The sequence below is a fragment of the Montipora capricornis genome, chromosome 4 (genome assembly GCF_036669925.1).
Source record: "Montipora capricornis isolate CH-2021 chromosome 4, ASM3666992v2, whole genome shotgun sequence".
Classification (NCBI taxonomy): Eukaryota; Metazoa; Cnidaria; class Anthozoa; order Scleractinia; family Acroporidae; genus Montipora; species Montipora capricornis.
In genome coordinates, this window is record NC_090886.1 from 24830513 (window position 1) to 24843308 (window position 12796).

Consider the following 12796-nt stretch of genomic DNA (forward strand, 5'->3'; position numbering starts at 1 on the left):
AGTAACGTCCTGTAGCACTTGAATGAAATCACAGAGTGAAGTCTGGAGCGTAGCCGTAGCCTGCAGAGCAGGCAGCTCTATTTAATATTAGCGCTCGTTGAAGTAGTCTTCGACGAAATTACGTTGAAAGGTCGCCATATTGGAAGCGCAGCAGGAGAGAATTGGGACTAGTGGAGCCTCTCCCCGAAACCATTTTTTACCTCGTGCCAGTGTTCTCTCGGTCCTATTCGTCCAAGATGGCGCCATAGAGTAAATCGAAAGATTATTCATCGCTTTTTACCCAATACGCCAGCTCTGTAGGCTAGCGTTGCTGCAGAAATGTAATGATGAAGAGTGAAAAGTAATTGAAGGAAAAGCCACAAGCCGAGACAAGGTAAATAAAAACCTCGGAGAAAATGGGACCCATGACCTCTCAGTTTCATCAACCCAGTGAGCTCGGAAAAAAGGAAGCAGATTGTGCTTCATTATGATAATAATGCCCGGATATTCCTCTTTGATCACTCGAACTGTGAGCTGCTAAGAATAGAAAGAACGGGAAAAACTAGAGACCTAAAGAAATAGAAACAGCTAAACGGCTTTCTAAGGAGTCCTCGACAGACCCATCTTTAGCATTCTCTGAACGCCATCTACCGAGCCGCTTGAACATTCTATCCGAAATTCCATTATTAGCGGCCGAAGAGGCACCGCCACTCGGGAAAGCTATGCCAGGAATAGCATTTAGCATCTAATCCTACGTCCACTAACTTCTTCAAAAGTACTCCTTTACATCTAGAGTAAGAGAGTTTAGAAGCTGAGCGGATAAACTGCCTTCCGGACTTGGTTTGAATATTACCAAAAAGAAAACCATCGCCGCCGTTGGCAGATGTAGGCAAAGAGAGCTGTGCCTGAGACAAATACTTCAGAAGATTAGCCCAGGGACAAAAGGTCGGTAGCAGTTTTAACAATTGGAACGACGGCCGCCTTCACGATATTGATCAGTCTAACTATCTTCGATAAACAGTTCAAAGTATGTGGCATGGGAAACTACAACTTTAAGCTTCAGATTGGATAATTCATCAAATCTCAGGAACCCTGCGAAGGAAAGGAGAGCCATTGCCATGAACCTTGTGTCCACCAATGACCCGTAAAGGCTCTGGAAAAACATGAGCAAAATCTCCCCTGTGATAGGCAATTTTTGGATGTCTGGTGGGACAGCCTCCGCCTGGCTGACTCTAAGACTTTCTGTGGGAGCGTATGACTAGTTGGAGACTCTAAACCAGCAATATCGTGCGCCCAGCGGATGCTGTACAAGGCTGACTGGACCGGGGATGGAGAAGTGGACGCTTGAAGGACACCAAGCAAGTACAAGGCAACATAGGCGGGCGTAGCTGATAGCACAGTAATTTCGGGAAACTTGGAGGCCCAGGAGCGCCATCGTTTAAAGCCGTTGAGATAGGTGAGTGTAGTATTAACTGCTCTGGAACCAAGGACAACTTCGGGTAACTTGTCAGCTAAACGGGCGTAGATTAGGGTCCTGTACATGAGTGAGCTCGGTCCACATAGGGCTGGAAAAGACGTCTGGGGAAAAACAAAGGGAGAGAATACATGATAGGCATCCGCGAGGAAAACAAAGGATTATGATACGGAGGGGTGGGGTGACACAGAACATGGGAAACGCCACCCATAGCGAACAGTAGTAGTCACCGAGACTATGCACATACGCGGCCACCGAGGCACACGTGACCTCACGCGAGGTAAACCGAAAAACTCTAAACAGAAAAAATAGCAATCGAGGCACATAAACAGGGAACGAGGACAGGCCACTAACTGTGAACATGATAGCTAAAGCGTTTAATACAGAACGATACAATGAAATATGGAATTGACAAAGAGAGCTAAATATAGCGGATAATGACTAAAGAATATCATATCATAAGATTGCATATCATGATTTAACGAGCCGACAGACGGACGGCTAGAACGTGGGATTTGAATTTAAGCCCATCTAAAATAGAGTCAGTGGAGCCCTGACAAAAATCCCAGAAAAATCTGTGAAGATAATCGCACACTTAACATAAGGATTGTAAAGGGACCGAGGACCGAAAAGCATGGGCCAAAATGGAGATGAAACCCACTTGGGAACGATCAAGGTTCCCTCAGCTTTGCACTCTACAAGATGCCTAATTACCCGGGAGCAAGGAACACCGGGGTACTAACCAATTATTCTCCTTTCCCCAGTCTTGACAAAAAGCGTCGTCGCCCTGGGTGTCCAAGAACGGGAATAAAACTTGGTTAACTTGCGGTTATAAAAATTCGCAGAGCAGTCTACAGTATGGGGACCCCAAATGTGATCAATGTGATTGAAAAATTCAAGGGACACACCCAATCATCAAAATCAATAATCCTACTGATCGCATCGGCGTGATCATTGAAGGATCTGGGGATCCAATCTACTTGCAAATCGATGCTATTCCTGAGGACTATTTTAAAGATAGACAAGGCGAGGTGGTGAAGATCATGCTTCATGCTACCGCTGCGAATGATAGATGGAATATTACGGTTATCAGTAAACCATTGGACTGCGCAACCAGATAATGTTTTAGAAAAGCTAGAAACGCAAACATGGACCGCCTGAAGCTCGCGCCAGGTTGAACTACGGCCTGCCTCATCAGGGGACCAAGGAGGTGACAAATGACACCGTCGCGACCCTTAATAACTCCCCCGGCACATTTTCTTTCCAAAAGAGAAGTTCCTCCCTAACAGAGGGGGGCAGAGGGAATTTGGAATCCCAGCTGGACTGGAGGACGATGGACATACGAAGAAATATTGTCATGAGGTGGTGGCGTTACCAACAGCTAAGCTAAACGAATTGATCCTGCCTGCAAGGACAGAGAACAAGAGGAACAATTAGCTTCCAAAATAGAATTAATGTCGGACAAAACACGCTTGATTTTCTTCCCTGGGATAAAGAGCAAACCCTGGAAGAGATCGATGGTGAAACCCAGCCAATCAATAACAAGAGTGGGGACCCAAATAGATTTTACCGAAATTAGGAACAAAATCCAGAGTACACCAGGTCTGACTTTACCTTAGTGCTATGATCCAAGGCAGCCCGAAACGAAGCTGCTACCCCAAAACCGTCATCGAGGTAAACTACAATATGGATGCCTTGCTGCCTCCAAGAGGAGACGAGAGGCCTGAAAAGCTTGGTGAAAATATAAGGGCTGAGGACAGCCCAAAGGGAAGGACACTGGAAAAAAAAGTATCTCGTCTTCCCCTTGTAATACCAGGATAAACCCAGGCCGGACTGGTGAGGAGGAAAAATTGGGAAATGATGATACCCACTCTTAATGTCAAAGGAAAACATGAAATGACCCTTTTCTAAAAATCCAGAGCAACCCTAAGATCTTCAAACTTAATACTCTGTTTCCATAAATGCTTATTAATGAATCTGATATCCAAAATCAAACGCTTCTTCCCTGAGGATTGGACAGAAACGGACAAGGGATTAACATTACGAGGAATAACGTCCGTTTCGAAAACCCGATAAGTAAGAAGCAACTCAGATATAGCCTCCTCAACAAAGCTCGGATGAGCTAGCGGCAGAGTTTGGTTGTCCCTTCGAGAAAGACTAGGTGGAGGCGTTTGAATGAAAAGGAATACCGGATACCCTTCGTGTCATGAACATCTAAAATAAACTGACTAGAACCTACTCGAACGACCAAAAACTGGATATGGTTCCTCAATCTATCCAAGGCCACAACAATATTACAACGAACACCCTGTTCATAGTTCGTAAAAGGACCGTCTAAAATTATAAATGTTCGGAAATATAAGTTGATAACTTGATCTCCTGTTCTGTAGGGGATATGGAACAGGGCTCACAGGACCATCACCACGCGTCTTGTTAGGCTGAGAAATTTGATGAAGACTGGTAGTTCAGGACGCAGGGCACTGACTGCGGAAAATGACTCCAAACTGGTTCCACACGCGGAGAAAGCGAGGAACCCCCCTCGCAAGTCAGGATATTGCTTTGGCGCCAGCTGCCAAGCTGTAACGAAAAATTCTTGTAACCCTGTAGGAAAAACTGAGGTTTGCAGAAAGGAAGCAGGAGAGGAATGTGTGTTTCACCCGACCGCCGCGGACGCCATCGCACAGCCGCGACGGGAGAACTGGCTTCGCGGGGCACGCGAAAACCGTGGCGCAGACAAGATGGACGATCACACTTGAAGAGAAATTACGGTCTCTATCTTTTGGGAGTCAAGTTGAGCGCACGCCTTCGTTTCTGAGAGGCTCTGTTTCAGCCTGCCTTATGCTTTTGTCGTCATCGCTGGTCGTCGGCAAGATCTCTGCGTTGATATTCGTTAAACTACTTCCCACCTTCTTCGGCAGAATCCGTAATAAGGATGAGCTTGTTCCTGTGGGCAAGCTTCTTCTCTCCCTGTCTCTTTAATTCTTCGAGGGCTTTATTTAAACCCGAGGCGGTTTGTAAAGCTGTAAGGATCAAGGAGGCCGACTGAAACGTTATCAAGCACTTGTGAACTTAACTTCGAATTGCTTTTCGTTCCCTTTGTGTTTTCAAATTTAGGCGCCGGTTGAAGCTGCTTACTTTAACTTCCTTGATTGCCAAGTTGTTTTCGTCTGCTAATTCCCTCTTCAGCGAAGATGAAAGGCCGAGGAAACGTAACTCCCTCTTGTGGAAGGGCAGACGGAAGAAAGGATTTCGCGATTGGGCTCGACGGCGGATTTATGTTTTCGAACGGCTAAAATTTGAAAGTTCGAAGTAGCTGAGAGGAAAAACATTATTGACATACTGACAAACCTGTTCTATATCTAAAAGTAACGCAACTAGGACTAGAATTCAATGCCATCAGCGGTACGACCGTACATTTCATGACCAAACATGAAAAATATTATTGAAACCGAAATTCTTTGTCACGCTAATCGACTTACAGTTCCAGCAGTCCGCCGATTGTAAATACATTTTAAGTATCTACATGGGTGATTATTTGAAGAATAACGCCTGGCTTTTTTTTAAACAAGAATTAATTCTTTCTTACGTCTTCCACCTCGAGCAAAACACAAGCTTGACTGCCATTTGATGTGTTATAAAACAAAACCGAACAGGCTGATGATGAAGTGATTGATAATTGCGTAAATAATGACATCAAGTTGCAACCAATCATCGCAGAGGAATTAAGGAGCTTAAGCCGAGCTTCAGGAGAATTCTCGGCTGGAACGTTCTCCGGACACGGGTCGATATCCGTCAACAAAGGCTATCAAACATAACACAAAAGGTTGTTTTTCGAATTCAGAAAAGAGTTAAGGCGTTCAGGATCGATCAGATTGTACTGTGAACTTACGTCAAGCAGAAAAAAGTAGTTAATTTTTATTGAATGTCCATATTTAGGGGCGTGATGAATTTTGTGGGGAACACAAATCTATTTCAGTTCGTTAGCGCGCATCGACAGTGGCAGTTAGTGCTGGGACACGGAACCACTTCTCTCCCCCGGGGAAAAATGGTACAGCCTTTCAAATCAACTGGTTGGTCGAAATGTTAGCCAATTTGCCGAAGGAAAGTTTTTTCAGCTCTTTGGAAGCGAGATTTGTCGCCTTCAAGTCGGTAATTTTTTGCGGGGAAAATGGTGATCACGTTCCGAAATTCGGCGGGTCTAATCTGCATGTCGAAGGTCGAAGGTCGAAGGTCACAGGTTGCAGGTCATTTTTTCACCAATACAGAAAGTATCCTAAACATTCTCAAAAGCTAACCTTAGGCCTAAAAACTTTTGTTTACGCCTAATTAGGCCTAGGGTTAGCTTTTAAGAATGTTTGGGATACTTTCTGTATTGGTGAAACAATTATCTGCAAACTGTGACCTGCGACCTCCGACCTGCAGATAACACCCGCCATCCGAAATTCTGGTAAAAACTTGGACAAAGCAGCTGCAATTGGACATTCTAAATTTCCCAGTTCCTCAGTTATCGAGTTCCATAAATATAAAACTTAAAAATGGTTTGCTTTAAAATCAGAAAAGAACCAATTCACCGTTGCTGTTGAGAAAAGTGTATGCCATCCAAAACAAGTTGCATCTCGGTAGCCTGAAAGTTAAAGAAATAATTTGCCTGTATTTAAATTAACAAATTCACCAACACATCACTAACGTTTCATGCTTAACCGGAGAATTAGGGAAGCACATGTTCGAAGGTGTAATAGCTGTTTGAGTTTTATTCCTCAGTCTCGAGTTCCATAAGTATTAACTGGGTTAAGAATGGTTTGCCTTAAAATGAGAAAAGAGCCAGTTCATCTTTGCTGTTCAGAAACGTGTATGTCAGGCAAACAAGTTGTATCTCGGTAGCCTGAAAGTAAAGAAATAATTTGCCTGTGTTTAAATTAACAAATACACCATTACATCACTAACGTTTCATGTTTAACCGGAGAATTAGGGAAGCACATATTCGAAGGTGTAATAGCTTGTTGAGTTTTATTCCTCAATTGTCGAGTACCAAAAGTATACACGTAGAAATGTTTTCTTTAAATTCAGAAAAGAACCAATTCACCGTTGCTTTTGAGAAAAGTGTATGCCAGGCAAAACAAGTTGCATCTCAGTAACCTTAAAGTTAAGAAATAATTTGCATGCGCTTAAATTAACAAACACACCAATACATCACTAACGTTTCATGTTTAACCGGAAAATTATGGAAGCATATATTCGAAGATGTAATAGCTGCTGAGTTTATTCCTCAATTTGTCGAGTTCCATAAGTATAAAACGTAGAAATGGTTTGCTTTAAAATCAGAAAAGAACCAATTCACCGTTGCTTTTGAGAAAAATGTATGCCAGGCAAACAAGTTGCATCTCAGTAACCTTAAAGTTAAGAAATAATTTGCCTGTGTTTAAATTAACAAATACACCATTACATCACTAACGTTTCATGTTTACAACCGGAGAATTAGGGAAGCACATATTCAAAGGGGTAATAGCTGTTGAGTTTTATTCCTCAATAGACCTTTTCGGCTTGTACATTTTGTTTTCCCAACGCAGATCATGTGATAATACTCAGGAGGCTTGGTCTTTTGTTTTGTTCATTAAAAGAGTGCATGCATGCATATTTATGCTTGCATGCCCTCATTTAATGAACAAAACAAAAGACCAAACCTCCTGCGTATTATCACATGATCTGTATTGGGAAAACAAAATGTACAAGCCGAAAAGGTCTATTGTCGAGTTCCATAAGTATAAACGTAAAAATGGTTTGCTTTAAAATCAGAAAAGAACCAATTCACCGTTGCTTTTGAGAAAAGTGTATGCCAGGCAAAACAAGTTGCATCTCAGTAACCTTAAAGTTAAGAAATAATGTTGCCATGGCGCTTAAATTAACAAACACACCAATACATCACTAACGTTTCATGTTTAAACCGGAAAATTATGGAAGCATATATTCGAAGATGTACTAGCCTGCTGAGTTTATTCCTCAATTTGTCGAGTTCCATAAGTATAAAACGTAGCTAAATGGTTTGCTTTAAAATCAGAAAAACCAATTCACCGTTGCTTTTTGAGAAAAACTGTATGCCAGGCAAAACAAGTTGCATCATCAGTAACCTTAAACATTTAAAGAAATAATTTTTTCTGTGTTTAAATTAAACAAAATACACCATTACATCACTAACGTTTTCATGTTTAACGCGAGAATTAGGGACCAAGCACATATTCAAAGGGGTAACTAGCTGTTGAGTTTTATTCCTCAATAGACCTTTTCGGTCTTGTACATTTTGTTTTCCCAAGTACAGAATCATGTGATAATACTCAGGGAGGCTTGCGTCCTTTTGTTTTTGTTCATTAAAAAGAGTGCATGCAGGCATATGTCATGCTTGCATGTCCCCTGATTTTAATAGACAAAAACAAAAGACGCAAACCCTCCTGAGTATTATCACATGATCTGTATTGGGACAACAAAATGCTGCAAGCCGAAAAGGTCTATTTGTTCGATGTTCCATAAGTATAAAACGTAAAAATGTTTGCTTTTAAAATCAGGAAAAGAACCGATAATTCACCGTTGCTTTTGAGAACAATTGTATGCCAGGCAAAACAAGTTTGCACTCTCAGTAAACCTTAAAAGTTAAGAAATAATTTGCATGTGCTTAAATTAACGATAACACACCCAATACATCACTAACGTTTCATGTTTTAACCGGAAAATTGATTGGAAGCACATATTCGAAAGATGTAATAAGCTGCTGAGTTTATTCCTCAATTGTCGCAGTTCCATAAGTTATAAAACGTAGAAATGGTTTTGCTTTAAAATCAGAAAAGCAACAATTACACCGTTGCGTTTTTGAGAAAAATGTATGCTCGGGCATAACAAGTTGCAATCTCAAGTACCTTAAAGTTAGAGAATAATAAATTTGCCTGTGTATTAAATTAACAAATACCACCATTTTACATCAACTAACGTGTTCAATGTTTTAACCGGAGAATTAGACGAAGCACATATTCAAAGGGGTAATAGCTGTTGAGTTTTATTCCTCAATAGACCTTTTTCGCTTGTACATTTTGTTTTTCCCCCAATACAGATCATGTGCTAATACTCAGGATGCTTGGTCCTTTGTTTTTTTCATTAAAAAGAGTGCATGCAGGCAGAGTCATGCTTGGCATGCCCTCATTTTAATGAACAAAACAAAAGACCCAACCTCCTGATTATTATCACATGATCTGTCATTGGGAAAACAAAATGTACAAGCCGAAAAGGTCTATTGTCGAGTTCCATAAGTATAAAACGTAAAAAATGGTTTGCTTTAAAATCAGAAAAGAACCAATTCACATTTGGTTTTGAGAAAAGTGTATGCCCAGGCAAACAAGTTGCATCTCAGTAACCTTAAAGTTAAAGAAATCATTTGCCTGTGCTTAAAGTAACAAACACACCAATACATCACTAACGTTTCTTGTTTAACCGGAGAATTATGGAAGCACATATTCAAAGGTGTAATAGCTCTTGAGTTTTATTCCTCAATTGTCGAGTTCCATAAGTATAAAACGTAAAAATGGTTTTTGCTTTAAAATCAGAAAAGAACGCAATTCACCGTTGCTTTTTGAGAAAAGTGTATGCCAGGCAAAACAAGTTGCATCTCGGTAGCCTGAAAGTAAAGAAATAATTTGCCTGTGGTTTTAAAAATTAACAACGACACCATAACATCACTAACGTTTTCGTGTTTAACCGGAGAATTAGGGAAGCACAATATTCAAAAGATGTAATAGCTCTTGAGTTTTAATCCTCAATTGTCGAGTTCCATAAGTATAAAACGTAAAAATGGTTTGCTTTAAAATCAGAAAAGAACCAATTCACCGTTGCTTTTGAGAAAAGTGTATGCCATGCAAAACAAGTTGCATCTCGGTAGCCTTAAAGTAAAGAAATCATTTGCCTGTGTTTAAAATTACAAATACACCAATACCATCACCGTTGAACGTTTCATGTATTAACCGGAAGAATTAGGGAACTTTTCGTGGGATGTGTCAGAACGTTTCACATCGACTCAATGTCTCTTCTTCCCGCTGGGAATAAGAGGCATGGATTTTTTTACAAATACTTGCCAGCAACTCCAGTTCATCACCGCAATAAAATCTAAATGGCACAGAAAACCTCTGGTAACTTCGATATAACGGAAGAAAGGTTCCCCCTCTTAAAAGGTTCCCTCTTGTCTAAGTTGATAAACTTCCTCTGACCGCCCGTATGAAAATGAAAACAATCATGTGATAAGTTCTACACTGCAGTGAGGATAAAGTAAAAAAAAAAAACGATGCTATGTGGATAGTCTTTCCTACTTAAAAATAGTGGCCACTCTATGAAATGGAGAAGAAGTTCGGCTTCGCTTTGACAAAAGAAGCTAAATAGGTGAACTTTGCTCGGGGGCAATCCATTAGGGCAAGAACTTATAGATTCTTAATGTTAAATAAGAAGTTTCTTTTTTCCACTCGGTGAAATGGCTGGAAACGAGAGGCCTCGATTTTTTACATATACTTGCCAGCAACTTCAGTTCGTCACCGCAATACTGATTCTAAATGGCACTGAAAACCTCTGGTAAGGAATGCCTGAAGAAGTTAACAGAATTAAATTTTCTGTTCCATTTTATTCTGAGTCAAAAATTCCGACATTTTCAACGAGATTATAGTTCCATCAACTCTACTCCTCTTACAAAGCCAACAACAGCTCTGTTTTCACAACCCAATGCCTTATTTAATATCTAATGACAGACAAGATGGCAGGCATCCTTCATAGAAACAAGTGCTAAAACTTTTTACCAGGGAAACTTGTCCTTCACCTTCCAAATTCAACGCTTAATATTTTTGGCTATTTTAGCAGACTGGGTAACCTTAGCTTTGCTCTTATTTTTGGCATTGTTTGTCGTTGACGACATGGCCTTGTCCAACACGCTTATGCCGATTTTCAGTTACCAATGTCCTCTTTTGTCCTATTTTCTCTAAGTAGTTCATTGGATTCACTTTAGAAGCTGAATTAAATTTTCTTATGTTCAAAAAGTTTTATTCAAAGCTACGTCTTGTCCCTTTTTGGTCATAAGGGAACACGTTAAGTATATCCGAACAATTATACCTTGTGTAAACAAGAGTTTGTTTGTAATGGTTACCACTCTAACAGCTATCAGAAAACGTATAAGGCTGAAAAATATTTGAACTTTTTTCGAATAAAACATTGCTATAAAGACAAAGATACAACTGTCTCTAAAGAGATGGCATACCACAACTCAGTATTGCTCAAAAACAAAAGGGATGAATTCAGATTGAATTACTACTTCCTTAATTCCACATAGCAGCTGCACAAGCTTGCAAATGACCTCCCACAGACTTATTTCAGAAAAAAATGCTACTAAAAAAACATCGAGAAGGTGTGGACACAAGTTTCAAAAGGTTATTATTCAAACACGACTTAAAATTCTAAGTGTTTCTGTCTTTTTTTTTTTTTTTTGAAGTTTTGAAGAGTTTACCCAATTTTATTGAAAATTTTATCTACAAGATTTCAAAATGTTCCCCTGCACTAGGTAAAATCCTCCAAAGAACCCCCTCGCAAGTCAGGAGATGCTTTGGGCCAGCTCCAGTGTACGAATTCTGTACCCTGTAGAAAAACTGAGGTTTGCAGAAGAAGACGGGAGAACTGCTCGCGGAGCACCGAAAACCGTGGAAATGACGATCCTTGAGAGAAATTCGGTCTCTTCTTTTGGGATTGAGCGCGCCTTCGTTTCTGAGAGGCTCTTGTTTCAGCCTGCCTTATTCTTTTGTCGTCATCGCTGTCGTCGGCAAGATCTCTGCGTTGATATTCGTTAACTACTTCCCAACCTTTTTCGGCAGAATCCGTAATAAGGATGAGCTTGTTCCTGTGGGCAAGCTTCTTCTCTCCTTCTTTTAATTCTTCGAGGGCTTTATTTACCCGAGGCGGTGTAGCTGTAAGGATCAAGGAGGCCGACTGAACGTTATCAAGCACTTGTGAATTAACTTCGAATTGCTTTTCGTTCCCTTTCTGTTTAAATTTAGGCGCCGGTGAAGCTGCTGACTTTAACTTCTTGATTGCCAAGTTGTTTTCGTCTGCTAATTCCCTCTTCAGCGAAGAAAAGCCAGAACGTAACTCCTCTTTGAGGTCAGACTATGATTTCGCGAGGTCTGTTATGTTTTCGAACGGCTAAAATTTGAAAGTTCGATAGCTGAGAGGAAACATTATTACATCCTGACAAACCTTCTATATCAAATAACGATAGACTAATTGAATGCCATAGCGGCACCCGTGCATTTCATGCCAACAGGAAAATATTTACATTTTTTGTCGCTATCACTTACAGTTGAGCTCCGCCGAATGTAAATACATCTTTAGTATAATTACATGGGTGATTATTTGAAGAATACGCCTTTTTTTTTAAACAATTAATTTCTTCGTCTTCCACCTCGACAAAACAGCTTGCTGCCATTTTGATAAAAACCGCATGAGTGATTATTGGGTAATAATGACATCAAGTGCAACCAATCAGCGCAGAGAATTAAGGAGCTTAAGCCGACTCAGGAATTCTCGCTGACGTCTCCTGACAGGGTAGATATCCGTCACAAGGCTATCAAACATAACACAAAAGGTGTTTCGTATTCAGAAAAGATTTAAGGCGTTCAGGATCGATCAGATTGTACTGTGAACTTACGTCAGCAGAAAAAAGTATTTACTTTTTATTGAATGTCCATATTTAGGGGCGTGATGAATGTTGTGGGGAACACAAATCTATTTCAGTTCGTTAGCGCGCATCGGGGGGGGGACAGGGGGGGGCAGTTAGTGCTGGGACACGGAACCACTTCTCGTCACCCCGGGGAAAAATGGTACAGCCTTTCAATTTCACTGGTTGGTCGAAATGTTACCACATTTGCCGAAGGAACGGTTTTTCAGCTCTTTGGAAGCGAGATTTGTCCCCCCCGCCTTCAAGTCGGTTAATTTTTGCGGGAAAATGGTGAGCACGTTCCGAAATTCGGCGGGTCTAATCTGCATGTCGAAGGTCCGAAGGTCGAAGGTCACAGGTTTGCAGGTCATTGTTTCACCAATACAGAAAATATCCTAAACATTCTCAAAAGCTAACCTTAGGCCTAAAAACTTTTATTTAGGCCGAATTAGGCCTAGGGTTAGCTTTTAAGCAATGTTTGGGATACTTTCTGTATTGGTGACAAAAATTATCTGCAACCTGTGACCTGCGACCTGCGACCTGAAGATTACACCCGCCGTCCGAATTCTGGTAAAAACGTGTACGAAGCAGCTGCAATTGGACATTCTAAATTTCTCAGT